At 40.6% G+C, this 15,968-nt stretch overlaps 1 long non-coding RNA gene across 1 annotated transcript in view; it reads left to right on the forward strand.

Moving 5' to 3' along the window:
* The window catches only part of LOC144580264 (uncharacterized), an 88,598-nt gene that overhangs the window by 58,048 nt on the left and 14,582 nt on the right, over positions 1–15,968 (forward strand). The window lies entirely within an intron of this gene.

Here is a 15,968-nt window from a genome sequence, read left to right on the forward strand (position 1 = left end):
TTATGTGTGAATTTGATCCTGTCATTATACTACTGGTTATTTTGCTCATTAGTTGATACAGTTTCTTCATAGTGTCAAGGTCTTTACATTTTGGTTTGTTTTTGCAGTGGCTGGTTTATACAGGGGCTTTGTTCATTTCTTTTCACTCTTTTTTCTCTAATCTTGTCTTCTTGCTTTATTTCATTATTTTGCTCATTAGTTGATAGATGTGTGAATTTGATCCTGTCATTATGATACAACCGGTTAGTTTGCTCATTAGTTGATTAGTTGCAGTTTCTTCATAGTGTCAAGGTCTTTACATTTTGGTTTGTTTTTGCAGTGGCTGGTTTTTACAGGGGCTTTGTTCATTTCTTTTCACTCTTTTTTCTCTAATCTTGTCTTCTTGCTTTATTTCATTGAGTTGATCTTCAATCTCTGATATCCTTTCTTCTACTTGATGGATTTGGCTGTTGATACTTAGATATGCTTCATAAAGTTCTTGTACTGTGTTTTTCAGCTCCATCAGGTAATTTATGTTCTTAACTAAACTGGTTATTTGAATTAATAATTCCTCTAACCTTTTATCAAGTTCTTAGCTTTCTTGCATTGGGTTAGAACCTGCTTGTTTAGCTTGGAGGAATTTGTTATTACCCACCTTCCAAAGCCTACTTCTGTCAATTTGTCAAACTCATTCTCTCTCCAGTTTGGTTCCCTTGCTGGTGAGGAGTTGTGATTCTTTGGAGGAGAAGAGGTGTCCTGGCTTTTGGAATTTTCAACCTTTTTGCACTGGTTTTTCCTCATCTTCATGGATTTATCTACCTTTGGTCTTTGCTGTTGGTGACCTCTGGATGGAGTTTTTGTGTGGTCTTTTTGTTGATATTGATGCTATTGCTTTCTGTTTGTTAGCTTTTCTCTAACAGTCAGGCCCCTCTTCTGCAGGTCTGCTGGATTTTGCTGGAGTCCACTTCAGACCCTGTTTGCCTGGGTATCACCAGCAGAGGCTACAGAACAGCAAAGATTGCTGCCTGCTCCTTCCTCTGGAAGCTTCGTCCCAGAGGAGCACCCACCAGATGCCAGCTGGAGCTTTCCTGTATGGGGTGTCTGTCAATCCTTGCTGGGAGGTGTCTCTCAGTCAGGGAGCATGGGGGTCTTGGACTCACTTGAGGAGTCAGTGTGTCCCTTAGCAGAGCTTGAGCACCATGCTTGGAGATCTGCTGCTCTATCCGGAGTCAGCAGGCAGGAACATTTATGTCTGCTGAAGCTGCATCCACATCTGCCCCCTCCCCCAGGTGCTCTGTCCCAGGGAGATGGGAGTTTTATCTATAAGCCCCTGACTGGGGCTTCTGCCTTTCTTTCAGAGATGGCCTGCCCAGAGAAAAGGAATCCAGAGAGACAGTCTGGCTACTGCTGCTTTGTGGTGCTGAGGTTAGCTCCACTCCAACTGCACTTCCTGGTGGCTTTGTTTACACTGTGAGGGGAAACCACCTACTTAAGTCTCAGTTATGGCAGATTCCTCTCTCCCCACCAAGCTTGAGCATCCCAGGTCGACTTCAGACTGCTGTGCTGGCAGCAAGAATTTCCAGCCAGTGGATCTTAGCTTGCTGGGCTCCATGGGCATGGGATCCACTGAGCAAGACCACTTTCTGGCTTCAGCCCCCTTTCCAGGGGACTGAATGGTTCTGTCTCATCTGTGTTCCAGGTGCCACTCGGGTAAGAAACGAAACTCCTGCAGCTAGATTATTGTCAGCCCAAATGGCTGCCCAGTTTTGTGCTTCAAGCCCAGGGAAGCCCTGGTGGTGTTGGCACCTGAAGGAATCTCCTGGTCGGTGGGTTGTGAAGACCATGGGAAAAGCATAGTATCTGAGCCAGGTAGCACCGTCCCTCTCAGCACAGTCCCTCGTGGATTCCCTTGGATAGGACAGGGAGTTCCCCAACCCCTAGTGCTTCCTGGGTGAGGTGATGCCCCACCCTGCTTGGGCTCGCCCTTTGTGGGCTGTACCCACTATCTAACCAGTCCTGTGAAATGAACTGGGTACCTTAGTTGGAAATGCAGAAATCATCTGCCTTCTGTGTTGGTCTTGCTGGGAGCTACAGACTGAAGTTGTTTTTGTTCTGCCAAATTTCTCCAACCAATCTAGTTTTAAAATGCAGATAAAAGACCGGAAAGAGCCACACATACTGCTTTTTTCCAAGACCATTGGATTTGGTAGACAAAAGGTTTCAAGTCTGTTTGAGCAGTTTACAAGGTGTGCAAAGGGGCAAAATAACTCTGGTGTCTTTTTCAGTGTTGTTATTCTGTTTCTAATAGAACTTAAAGAAGAAAGTCATTTGCTAATGGAAATAGAGCAGTGATTCAAAGGTAAAACCATGTTTCATTATATACCAATAAAGAATAATACAACCATGAAGAAATAATATTAAAACCCAAGGTTTAATAAGAAAACAACTATGAAGTTTTTCCACAAATAGACAAGAGTCATCTGAAAAGATGAGAAACTAAAACCTCCTGAACAAAGATTTGTAGACCAAAGAATAAGAAAGATGAGACTCCTCCAGGTAGGCAGCCTATGTGTGTAGTCATGGAGGCCCCCTGTGGGAAAGGGTGGAATGCCGTGGCCAGGTGACAGATGATGCAAATTCTTGGACATTACACTGAAATGTAGGACTTCCATTCCCTGATGTCTGATGGAAAGCTCTCCTGTGTCCACCATCTGATGCTTCCTGAACCTAGCTTCTTTGCTAAGACTCATTCAGTCACCTGTGCCCTTTGCTCTATACTTATGCAATCCTGGACTCTTCTAATCTCTTTTGGGCCAAGTACAACATGCTTTTTTTTCTTTTTAATTCTCATTGCTTTTTGGGTTAGAATAAAATGCAAATAGGAGAGGAATGAGATTGGGCAGAGAGTAGTGAGGAGTATTAGACCTGCCTATAATCACAGGTGCCTCATTAGGACTGATTTATGTTTGACCAACCTAGAAAATGTTTTAACCAAAACAATCCAGTCCTAATTCATAAAGCTATGTAGTCTTTCACCCTCAATCTGACTTATACTAATAACACGATTTAAACTCTGTAACTCACACATCGCCCAAGGCAAGGATTTAAAGTGAGAGTCAAGTGTGCAGTCTTTGACAAAAAATACTTTCTCACCCCCTGTCACTTCTCTAGTTACCAAATCTTTTCCAAACTTGTCTGGGCCTTCTGCAGCTGGAGCATAAATCAGGAGAAATGAGGGTAGAAATGGCTGTTTTTTTTTTTTTTTTTTTCAAAGCAACAGGTACCCACCTCAATGGAGCATTAGAAATCCATAATGGTACAGTACACATGGTTTCCATTATGCCAGCAGAAAGCCTGTCCTATCTGCTCTTGACTCTCTCTCTGCTGCAAGACAATCATAGCCTCTTCTTTGGAGAACTTGATTTTTTTAAATCTGGAGAAATTCTTGGATTCAAATAAAAAAGAGATCTTTTAGGCTCTCACATGTAATTTCTTATTTGTATAGAAACAGAGAGACAATGCTGATGGTATGGGGGCTTGGCATAGTTTCTGAGAGATTCTGTTAGAAGATTACTGACTTTAAATATCACTATCCTTTTGGGATTTCAGAATCCTCTGAGGCTGTTCACAGCCTGAGCCAGAATAGTCATGAGAGGCCTGGGAACAAACATGACAGGCAACCTGAGGCAAAGCAATATGTTTATGACTTTGTTTCCTAATTTTTATCTCTTTCCCTTTTTCTGTCCTTCCCTCCCTATCTCCCTCTTCCTTCTTTTCTTCTATTCCTTCCTCCCTCTTTACCTTCTTTTTTTTCTTCCTCAGTAACTTTATTATTGATAGTTTGACTTCTCTTTTTGAGTTTTATGGTATATTCAGCATGCCAGGCAGGTGGAAATGTTAATCAATATTTCATATTTTTAAAATGTCTTATTTTTACTCCTCATTTTTCTTAAGATCATTATTTTTACTCTGCTACTGCTTATATCAGTAGGGAGGAGCAATTGAGGTTCATAGACAAATGGTTCAACTGCTATGGTAAATGGATCTTTCCACGCTATTGAAAGTTGTCTAGTAAGTAGGAAGACCAAGGACTTGTGAGAAAACATTTATCAAATCTTCTTACAGTGAAATCCCAAGAGATGTATGCATAAGGCCTGTCCTGCAAAGAATTGCAAACTAGTGGAGGTGGGGAAAAGAGAAGAAAACCACTACTTATTGAGTATCAAATAGTCTTTAATGCTTTCAGTAGGCATATACTGAATATCTACTATGTGCTAGGAATTCTTCTAGTTGCCAAAGATAGAGCAGTGAACACAACAGACAAAACCCAACTGACTTACTTTGTAGTACAAACCCTAGGCATTTGTGTATGTAACTTTATTTGACACTCCCAAGAACTCTCTAAACTAGATAATATTATTCCCAGTTTACACATGAGATAATAAAACTGCAAATAGTTTACATGATTAGTTTATTAGGGAAAAAGCCTGGATTTCAAACCAAATCTGCCTGACTTCAAAGCCTTTATACTTTTTATTATACCGCATGGTCGTTACAGATTAATGAAATCCTAAGAGATACCTATAGGACAAGACAGACTAGGGTTACTGCCAATCGAGAAGAACCCAGATGAGTGATGCCTGGCAAAGGCCTGAGGCAGCCCAGGAGAATTACATGGAGGCCCTGAGTCTGAAGTACAGATGGAGCTTTGACAAAAGAAGAGATAAAACAGGGTACACAACAGTGCACAGACAGATATGTGCATGGCCCATTCAGGAACAATGAGTAGAAACAGCTTAAATGAAAAGACATGGTCTCACGGGAGAATAGGGAGACAGCCAAAGAGAAGGGTCTAGGACAAATTGTGGTGTGTCTTAAACACCAGGGTTTGAACTGCATCCTGGGGCAGTAGAGAATGTGGAAGATGGGACTTAGACATTATAACAGTAAATGTCCTCCTGCTCTATTACTACTAAAAGATGTTCCTATTTCAAAGTTACCATTTAATTATTTGTGAAACAGAGGATAATCTTGGACACATTTTTAGATGACTTCAAGAATAATAAGAACATTTATAAATGGATGGACAAATGACCAGCATATTAAATTTTCACCCTGGATATATTTTTTTAATATCCATCAGATTCTTTTTTGGGCAGGCTTGCTGTTCATACAACTGGATACATGAGTATTAAGCCAATAAAGTGGGTTGAAGAATTTAAGAAATTTATCTACTACATGAAGTCATTGTTTCATATTTGTCTGTGGCTCCCAGTGGACTCTGAACACCAGATTTTTGTTACTCTCTGCTTTCCACATGGTACTTTCCCATGAGGAGATTCTTTTGATATCAGCATGGGGTGTATGAAATTCTTTGGGGGTGAAAGGTGTACTTTCTATTATAGTAACTTTCAATTTAACTACTTCATTTCCGTGAAAAAAAAACTACCATTGATGGAAAAAAAAAAACCCCTGCTATCGATGCAATAAAATTTGAAGGGACATACCAGATTTGTGTTTTAATTTTCTTCTGGTGGGGTAAAGTTGCTGAGTAAATTTGTTAAGCAGCTGGAATTGTTAAAGTCACACTAACATTGAAAAAAGAAGGTCCTGACATCAACATACTCGAAGATCTGAATAATTTTGGTCAGAGTCCAGTTTTGAAATCCTTTGCTCTAACTTGTTCCTTTCTTTCTTTCTCCCACACTGGTTTCTGGCTTCTCTCCTTTTTCTAATGAACCCAATTCTATATGGATTTTTAAATTCTGCCTGCTATAGTACAAACAGTTCTTGTGGTATAACCTTTAGGTCAATTCTTCAAGTATTATTTGCTCAGTCTGTTCAGGAAAAATAAAATCATTTTCTTCTGCCCAGATCCTGTGTAATTGCATGAATGCTCTGATTTAGCTGGCTCTGCAAATTTATCCCAAGGTGCTTTGACTGCAAAGATGGAAGAGAATTCATTATACATTCCCTGCTGAAATAGTGACCTGCAAATAATGATGGGGAAATCAACCTTGATCGCTGTGCTTTTCCTTTAGTCTAATTTCTTCTGAACTTCAGATTGTAACTTTTTCTGGCTGGATAGCCTCGGGACATACTGGAGTCTGACCAAGAGGGTGCCCAGACCTGGATTTTCACACCATGAAGCTGGTAACAGTTTTGACTTCAATACCTTGAAAAGTAGGTGATTTCAATTGCCCCGTTTCCTTTCAGGGGAAAATGCTCTCTTTGCACCTAAACAGTCTTCCGGTGCTTTTGACTGACAAGCATATTGTTATGATTATGACTGGACTTCTTGACTCCTGCAGGGATAGCATTTAAAACTGCCTGAGACTGGCACAAATCAAAATATTCATCAACTTAAACTATGTCAGCTAAAATGGGAAAGCCAAAATTGTAGTGTTTTATATCATGTCAGAAGTCCATGAACACAGTGTAAAACCTCTTAACTCTTTCCTTACCAAGAGAAAAAGCCTGTGTATGCTGCATAATTGAAGTTTTTGGATTTTTTTTTGCAAAATGACACCTGCCATAAAAATTTTGCCTTGCATTTCTCCTTTCATAGTGCCCATTGGTTGCTCGGGATTATTAACTCTTCCTTCCCATTCATTGACTAATTTGATCATTCAGTGCACACTTTTGAATACCTGTTGTGTGCAGGGCACTGTGTTTGCCTTTGTGGAGAAAGAGAACTAAGTTCTTGCACGCTATTTGCTGGTGGACTCTTACAAGGGAGAGATATACCCATAAATGGCTATAAAATAAGCAGTATAAATGTGGTATGTATAGATAAGCTGCCAGAGTAGTTCAATAAATATGAAATCACTTCCACCCAAAGAATGGTAAGCTCAATATTTAAGGGGTTGCCTGCCCAGCCTCCACTTTTTCTTTCCTTCATCGGTGGTGGGTACTTAATAGCCATTTTCTAAAATGGGATCCTATCCTTCCCTACAAGGGCTCTTTCAGCTACAGTTAATTGATTATTGACTATCTTGGCCCAATCAGAAGATCCATTAGAATACAAATATCAGAGCAAGAGATTTCAGTCTCAGCATGGTAGGAGGAGGAGCACAAATTTAGGCCTTTCTACAGAGGAGAGAAAAGCCATGAAGACTATTGTTATAGTGAACCTCATGTTTCTCTTCAAAGAATCAGTATGTCAGTATGTTCAGCTCTCTTATTCTGTAATTCTCTATTTTAAGGCTTCACTTCCTCGTAATTCTAGTAAACAACCTTCTCCACAGGTTCTAATCAGTAGTTCACATCTGCTCCCCCCACTCCATCCTGACTCACACTGGTTACCTGATCACCCCTGGCCACCTGATCTATCTGCTCTGACATGCCTGTAACCGTCCTTCCCGCCAAAACACCCAACCTGCCACTCCAGCTCAGACCCCTACTCTAAAATAGCCAATCCAGATTAGTCTAGCTTGTAGGTCTAACCCTAGCCAATAGGGGACCACACAGCAGTAGGGACGACCCCACCCCCCTCCCCTGTCAGGCATAAGCCATCATTGCTCCGTCCCATGCACCTCACATCCTTCTGTAAAAGTAAACTGCCTTGCTGAGAGGACATATCTTCCAGTGCTATTTCTTTCACAGCATCTAACTTTTACTTACAACAGAATGAATAAAGCCAACATGAAAAGAAAAACAAACCAGAGGAAGCATGGTTCTGACAGAAATCCGCAGCTTTGCTGCTTTCACGAAGCATGATCACATTTCTTAGACTCCAGTCCTTTCCACTCCTTCTCCTAGCACCTGCATTACATTTTCTCTGAGGGAAGGGATGGGCAAGAATGAATTGATTTCTATTACTTACATCCCAAAGAACCCTATCTAATGAGGAAGGCTTTGTGAGAAAGGAGAAAGACAAGTTCATCTCTATTTAACAGAGAATAATGAAGAGAATATTAATTCTAGTGTAGCAGGATAATATTTTGATGTTATTAACCAATGTGTTTTCCCCGTGATTTCCTGTTACCACTGACCCTCCCCCATCCGGGCAGCTAGACCATGAGTCATTCTTTGCCTCAAGGGAGGGTTGTCACAGCAGAACCAGAGAACAAAAGAGACAAATTCTTGGCTTTGGGATTTAAAAAGCTGAGCTTCAGGCTTCAGACAAAAAAGATTTGGAAGAAGAAGATTTGATTAATTTGAGCCAATTTTTTTCCCTTGCCCTCGTATGATAAAAATTCCCCTGGCTGGGATACAAGAGGAGATTCTAAGATAAAGCAAGATGGTTAGATGCTGCTGAGTTCCTGGGAAGGGGCTCCTGCACTCTTCTTCTGCCCCTTCCCTTGTTGAGCTTTGGCCTGTGTGTGGGTTTTTCAGGTTCTAAGAATCAGGAGACCTGTGGCCTATTTCCTTGTTGGAATCTGGGAGATGGCAAAACTCAGAGAGATCCTCTATACTCAGCATTGGATCAGAGGGGCTATCTGGCACATCTAGAGCAGAAGAGTCTAGGGTTTCCTCAGAAAGTTTTCTATAATCTCAGAGTAGTAAGGGAGGTGAGCCTAATATTTTCTGTGACCTTGAAATGGGTGTAGAAGTGGCTGAGAGAGAGAGCCAATCCTTCAGTCTGGTCTAAGGGATAATGAAGATGTATGGATTGAGTACTGGGTACCAGTGGTATATCCACTAGACTGGAAAGATAACAACCAACAACCAGACCTGAGACACACCGAGGACCTTGAGCCATTCTGGGAAAGTAGCTTGGATACCCTCCGGGCAGCAATCTGAGCACGTTAGACTCACAACTCTCTACTCTGCACTGAATACTTCCCCAAATACAGACTCTGATTAGATGGTTTAGACATCATTTAGATGTGGCACATACCTCTATGGGGCGGAGTTCCTGCTAATCACTCTAAGGATGGTTGGCTTCTCTTTTGGGTCAGCCTATATTTCACTACCTCAAAGAACTTGCTGGAGTTCCTGATTCAACCCACTATGGCATATCAATTATTTATTGCTACATTAAAAAACACTCAAGTCTTAATGTCTTTAAAGAACCACCATTTTATTTGCTTCTGATTCTGGGGATAGAACAGAAAAACTGCCCATTTGATCCTAGCCCAATTTGCTGACGCACAGAATGGTGAGCAAATAAGACGGTTATTTTTTTAAGCGACTCTTTTTCCTCAAGACATGTTGAGACATGATTTTCAAAGAGTGAAATCATACTTTTTAGGTGTATAGTTTTATGTAAGCAATTGAGTTTTGGGGAAGAACTAGTACCTAGAACCAAGATGCTGTTGTAACAAAAATCTAAAACATATGTCTTCAGCTTTGTGACCAGGCAGCAAACAGAAGCTGCAGAAGCAGTGGGGAAACTGCTTGTGGAAAGATGGAAAGAGGGCAGCCCACATTATCTAATGGTGGAACAACTGGCAAAAAAATATTGCCCATGATAATAGAAATATTGCCCAGAAATAGAAAATGTACCTAATGAATTTCTGGCAAAGGAGATTTCTAGGCAGAATGTTGATCATTTGAGTGCTTCTAGATGCATATCATAAGGTACTAGGAAAGGGAGACTACAAAAACATACCAAAATGTTTCCATTTGCAAGCAGAATTTAAAGAAAACAGAGAGGGTTAAGACTTACTGGGTTGGAAAATAGAACTGTTTCTCATCCTTAGCCTTGCCAGCTGCTAGTAGATTGTGAAAGTAAGAAACAGGCTCAGGGTAAGTTACACCAAGGGTGTGACTATAAGATCTTTTGTTAGAACCTCAAAAATATTTAAGCTGGTGATGCCTTGAACTTCTCAGCAAGACAAAAGGGCTTCTAAGAGGCTTAGTGGCTGTATTAGTCAGCATAGGCAACCATAATAAAATACCACAGGCTGGGTGTCTTAAACAACAAAAAGTTATTTCTCACAGTTCTGGAGGCTAGAAAATCTAAGATCAAGGTTCTGGCCAATTCATTTTCTGTTGAGGGCCCTTTTCCTGGCCTGCAGATGGCCACCCTTTCACTGTGTCCTCATGTTGCGGGGAGGTACATATAAGCTCTGTGTTGTCCTTTTTTTGTAAGGACACTAATCCCATAGATCAAGACCCAGCCCTTATGACCGCATTTAAATTTAATTACTTTCTTACAGGTCCTATCTCCAAATACAGTCATATGGCAGATTAGAGATTCAACATATGAATATTGGTATAACACAGCTCAGTCCACAGCAGAGGTATTGTTTCACAAGCTGTCTAAAATAAATATGTCTTTGGGGTTATGAATAAACCCCACTAAGACTCTGTATTAGTCCCTTTTCATACTATTAGAAAGAACTGACCAAGACTGGATAATTTATAAAGGAAAGAGGTTTAGTTGACTCACAATTCAGCATGGATGGGGAGGATTCAGGAAACTGACAATCGTGGCAGAAGGTAAAGGGGAAGCAAGCACTTTCTTGACAAGGCAGCAGGAAAGAGAAGTGTCCAGCAAAATGGGAAGAGCCCCTTATAAAACCATCAGATCTCCTGAGAACTCACTCACTGTTCACAAGAACAGCATGGGAAGAAATGCCCCCATGATCCAATTATCTCCACTTGGTCTCCCCTTAGACGCATGGGGAAAATAAGGATTCTGATTCAAGATGAGATTTGGGTGGAGACACAATTCCTAACCATATCAGATTCAAAGAAAACCTACAAAATTTTAAAAGAATGTATTGATAAAAGCACCACCTGCTTGAACTAAAAGACAAAGAGACTTTACAAAACGAAAAGAGGCCTCAGTACCATCAAAAGTTTTTATGGTTGGGAAGCTGGCTGAGAAAGCTACTAAGTTGCAAACACGGATCATTCCTTATTGATTTTTTAAAAAAAAAAGGTATCTCAGAGTGCAGAACCAAGAATTACGTAAAACATGGAAATAGGTAACCACTCCCAAAGAGCAGAATTAGGCCCAAATTATACTCACTATCTCCAGAAAAGAGAGTCCTGGCAACATGTCCCAGGCGAAATTTCAGAATGCTTCCCAGTTGCTTCCTGTTCTTCCTTTTGTGTGTGTGTGCATGTTTTTTGTTTTTATTTTATTTTTTCAGACTGGATCTTAGTCTGTTACCTAGGCTGGATTGCAGTGGCACAATCATAACTCACTGCAACCTTAAATTATGGGCTCAAGCAATACTCTTGCTTCAGCCTGCTGAGTATCTAGGACTATATGTGTGTGCCACTATGCCTGGATAGTTTTATTATTTTAAAAAATTTTTGTAGAGATGAGTTCTCACTATGTTGCCCAGGCAAACTCCTGGCCTTAAGTGATTCTTCTGCCTCAGCCTCCCAAAGTGCAGGTAATACAAGTGTGAACCACCATGCCCAATACCTCTTCTTTCAGAAAGGGAATGCCTCCTGAAGCTATCCTGTTCCCTTCACCACTATATTTTGAAGTGTAGTGAGGACAGGTAAATTTTCATTTTAGTTCATAAGTTTTTAGATTAAGAAGAGTCACACTGGAGGTTTAAAACCTGAGGTGCTTCATTAACATCTGGACTTGATTAGATGATTAATCCTGGACTCCACATCTGAAACCAGAATGGGATGGATGAGACTTTTTGGGGAGGCGGTGAGTACATTTTTGCCCCTCTAATGGATGTAAATGATTGTTAACAAAGCAGCCGACTGTGGTAAATTGTTTGCAAAGATCACATCACTCCCTCTCATTCCTATACCCCTTTGCAATGTGACTTTCCTGTTCCTCCCATCAAGTTGTCAAGACCGTTTGTTCACCACTTGAATCTCAGCCAGTCTTGTGACTTGCTTTTATCAGTAGACTGCAGCAAGTAATGTGATGTGACATCAAAAAGCCCTGCAGTTTCTACTGCTGCCATCTTGGAACACTGGGACCTCCATGAATAGAAGCCTGAGCTAGCTCCTTGAGACTGAGAGACTAAATGGAGAAAAATGTCTAGGTGACAGGCACTACCAACTGCCAGAATGTGAATGACGCTGTCTTGGATCATCCAGCCCCAGGAAAGCCACTTGACTACTACAATCCCATGAGTAATCTCCAGCAAGATCAGCAGAACTTGCCAGCTGAACCTAGACCAAATTGCTGACCCACAGAATCATGAGCAAATAAAAGTGGTTATTGTTTCAAGACACTAAGTTATACAGTAGTTTGTTATGCAGCCATAAACAACAGATATATGTGGCTACAATGGCAGAGTTAATTTCCCTTATCTAACAGCCCACTGCACTGCACTAGCAATAGGAACAGGACAGGTTGGGGTCATTTTCCTCCAATGGAGATTATCATAGCATAGGCAAAGGCTTCAGGGACTCATTTCTCAGCTCAAACACTAGGATATAATTTTAGGATGTCCTCAAGTCCTCTCCAGGTACATCATTCCCCAGTTCTCTCACCTGCTCTCTGATGCTTGACATTTCTTTAGCTGGGGGCTAAGACTTACACTACACAAATTAAAATACATTACTTTAAAATACTCCATTGCATTAAAATGCAAAACTCTGGGGAGAAGCAACCTACTAACTTAAAATTTCCTCAAGATTCAAGTAACTGTCTTCAGATCTTCTCTAAAGAGCATATTCTGAGAGAAAGAGCACTAGTCCCCTGGAAGAGGGCTTAGGCTAAGAGAAGTCATTGTTTGCCTAGACTTTGTCGAGAATACAGACCTGTTCTGTGCCATGGGAGACTAGCAGGACCACAGGAGACCCTGTCCTCTTTGTTTTATACCTTCTGAAGTGTTCAGACAGAAACATGGAAAGGAATACAGCAATAAGATACCTGCTTCTATCTGCAGGGCTTTCCAGGGCCTCTGTCAAGAGTTGGGTATTTCTCACTCTACCGTATGGCTACTGGGCATCTTATCTCTCACCCTGTGAAAGATCTGTCACCACCATAGTGTGGAGTTTAGTTGATCACTAGCTCTAGGGTCCTCCGTCTCTTCCACCAACAGCATAGTGGTAGAGAAGGAAAGGCTCAGACTAAAAAGTTTGAGATGCTGTATCTGACACTGGAGCTATGTCTACTGGTAATTTCTGAGGGAACGGTACCTGAGGTGAATGAGCCATAGTATGGGAAATGACCCAACATGGTTGCTTCAGGTCTAAGCAACTATAATCATAATTTTACCAGACTGTACTTCCATATTTATGGCTACTGATTTTCAAGCTTATGTCTGAATTGCCTGGTTTTTGCTTGGCTACAGATATGATATAGTTAATTCTGTAGTTTTAAATTTAGTAAAAGCTCTGGCATAGATACACAGCTTCAGAATGCTGGATACAACTAATGGCCACATGTACTATACACATGATAGTATTACCCAACAACTGAAGTAATGGCTCATGAAATGAGTCTTCTAACTCCAATTATTCATTTCCTTCTCTTTCTCCAACAGTAGTGACACTATACATTGCAGGGTTATTTCACTCCTCATCTGAACCTTTGGCCTAGTGACTTATCCCTTGAGGCATGCTATAATCACTAAGAAATGTTATCCCCTGTCACGTCTTATTGCTTAATTATGGTTCTATTTTAGGCTCCCGGAATCATTTGGCTTGAAAAGACCTCCCTTATGGGTGATCTCTGAACAAGCCTCCATGTTGAGTTATTGTTGACCTCACGGTTTGTTCCATTTACATCTTGTTGACTTAGGCAATACTAACTGCCCCTTGGCTCCACAAGACCTTGAATAATTGTAATGAGCTCTAACATTTACTTCATTTTTCATCTAAAAAGACACCATCAACCCTCAGTCAGAAAAGTCTGTTTTTAAAGTTAATTTTTCCCAATACTTGATGGAGTTTTACACTGATGAATCTCAGTGGGTTCCCTATTTTAAATCCCTCTTTCCAATTCACTCTTGTCCTGGGGACTATACTTGTCAAACTCAAAATCTGCACATACGTATTTATTTTTTTAGACAGGCTCTCACTATGTTGTCTAGGCGGGAGTGCAGTGGCATGATATCGGCTCACGGCAACCTCTGTCTCCCAGGCTCAACTGATCCTCCCATCTTAGCCTCCCAAGTAGCTGGGACCACAAGTGCACACCATCATGTTTTGCTAATTTTTTGTATTTTGGGTAGAGATGGGGTTTCACCACATTGTCCAGGCTGGTCTTGAACTCCTGAGCTCAAGCCATCCACCCACCTCAGCCTCCCAATGCACTGGGATTACATATACTGTATTAACATAGGTATTTTGGGTTTTTTTGTTTTGGTTGTGTATGTGTTGCTCCACAGTGCTAAAAGCAAACTGAAAGATATGCCAGGTCCTCAGCATATGCAGAGATTTCAAAATAACTGGATAGAATAAAATTAAGACTGTTTTACAAATTTGGGACTTCTGAACATTCATGTTCAGTGTTCCAATCACTTATTTTGCTTTCCAGTAAGACATTGTTTCATACCAGCCTGTTTTATAAGTGTAAATCTTACTGCTTCAATTAGACTGTAAGCTTCTGAAGAACAAAAAGCAGAGATCATATGCCTCTTACACTCTTCTATAACTCTGTCCCTATAGATAGCTATACTCAGTTGTTTTATCAATTGCATAAATAAATGATATTGTATTTTCAAGACAGCTGTTTGGGATTAGGAGCTTGCAAAAATAGCCTGACATTAAGATAAAGGCAGATTGGAGAACAGTGTCCAGCTTCATCCTGCCAGAGAATAGTTCAAATCAGGCCTAGGATAGAGCTATGTTGAGAAAGGGTATAATTATCCTGATCCAGAGTGGCCCCAGGTCTGGCCTAGCAGACTGAGTTACATCTATCAGGGCCTTTTAAAAAGCTGACTTGGCTCCTTAGAAATATAAAGCTAAAAACATCATTTATAGAGGTCACTGGGAATGGCCTGGGTCAGAATAACTTGAGTCCATTTTGTGTCAATGCCATGAAAAGGAAGTTGCTGAATACTTAGATAAGTTCCTTGAGAGTACTATGTTGCTAAATGCAAACAAAGAATGAGAGGTTTAGAGCTGAATTTTTACTCTATAATTCAAATGCCAATCCAGAAATGAAATACGCTGTAGGAATTCCAGTAAGAGATTATCATCTGACTTGAAAACCAGCTGTCCTCAGGGAGTACAAAGATTTACCACCTGCAAATGCTGTAATTCAGCAGAACCATGCAGAGGTGAAAAACTCAAGTTTTTCTTAAAGTGCAATGAGGACTGTGCTTTAAGAAATTTTGCTTCTCTGAAACCCCCTGAAATGGCTCTAATTTAAAGAAAGGAATAGAAAATCAAGGTATAAAAACCTTTAAATTCAGGAATTTAAGCATATCCAAGTAAAAGTATACTTTAAGGTGAGAATTACTAGAATTTGGTAAAGACTGTCTTTTAAATAGAACAAGTGAGATAACACAAAGTAAGTGGCCCCTGGATTACCTTTCACATCACTAAGAATCCTAATATACCTTTGCTCTAACAATTTGAGAAGCAGAAGCAATGAGGAGAGATGTTTAACCCCAGAGAGGGATAGCTCTACAAAGTGCTGCAATAAACTCATGGCAGTAATTTTGACCAATAATTTCCTTCACAGAAATTAACAATTATTGTGAATTTATATATCAAAGCCTTTCAACTGTACTCTACTTTAAATATGTCTATGTCAGGGCTATCCTGGAAAAGCCAGTGCATATGGTCCTCATACCAATGAACCCTCACTTCTCATTCACTTGCTCTTGTTCCTCCCACACATGGGATACAGCTGCCTTTGTATAAAACCGATGCAATATGATTTTGTCACTTATATCATCACCTGAGCACTCTGATACCACCCGAGGAAAGCCAAGCAAGATAACATTTTTTTCAAAATGGGTTCAGTGGACCTTTTACAGCCATATTTAAAGCACTTCTCTCTCTCTCTCTCTCTCTCTCACACACACACACACACACACACACACAGACACAACTTCCTCAACAGGTTACAAAGCAAAATTTCCAAGTTGAGGGATGCAGTGCAGTGAACTTCACAGCCTCAAATATGTAAGTAACGTATCTGGAATATGAAACTT

Source organism: Callithrix jacchus, chromosome 18 (assembly GCF_049354715.1).
Source record: "Callithrix jacchus isolate 240 chromosome 18, calJac240_pri, whole genome shotgun sequence".
Lineage (NCBI taxonomy): Eukaryota > Metazoa > Chordata > Mammalia > Primates > Cebidae > Callithrix > Callithrix jacchus.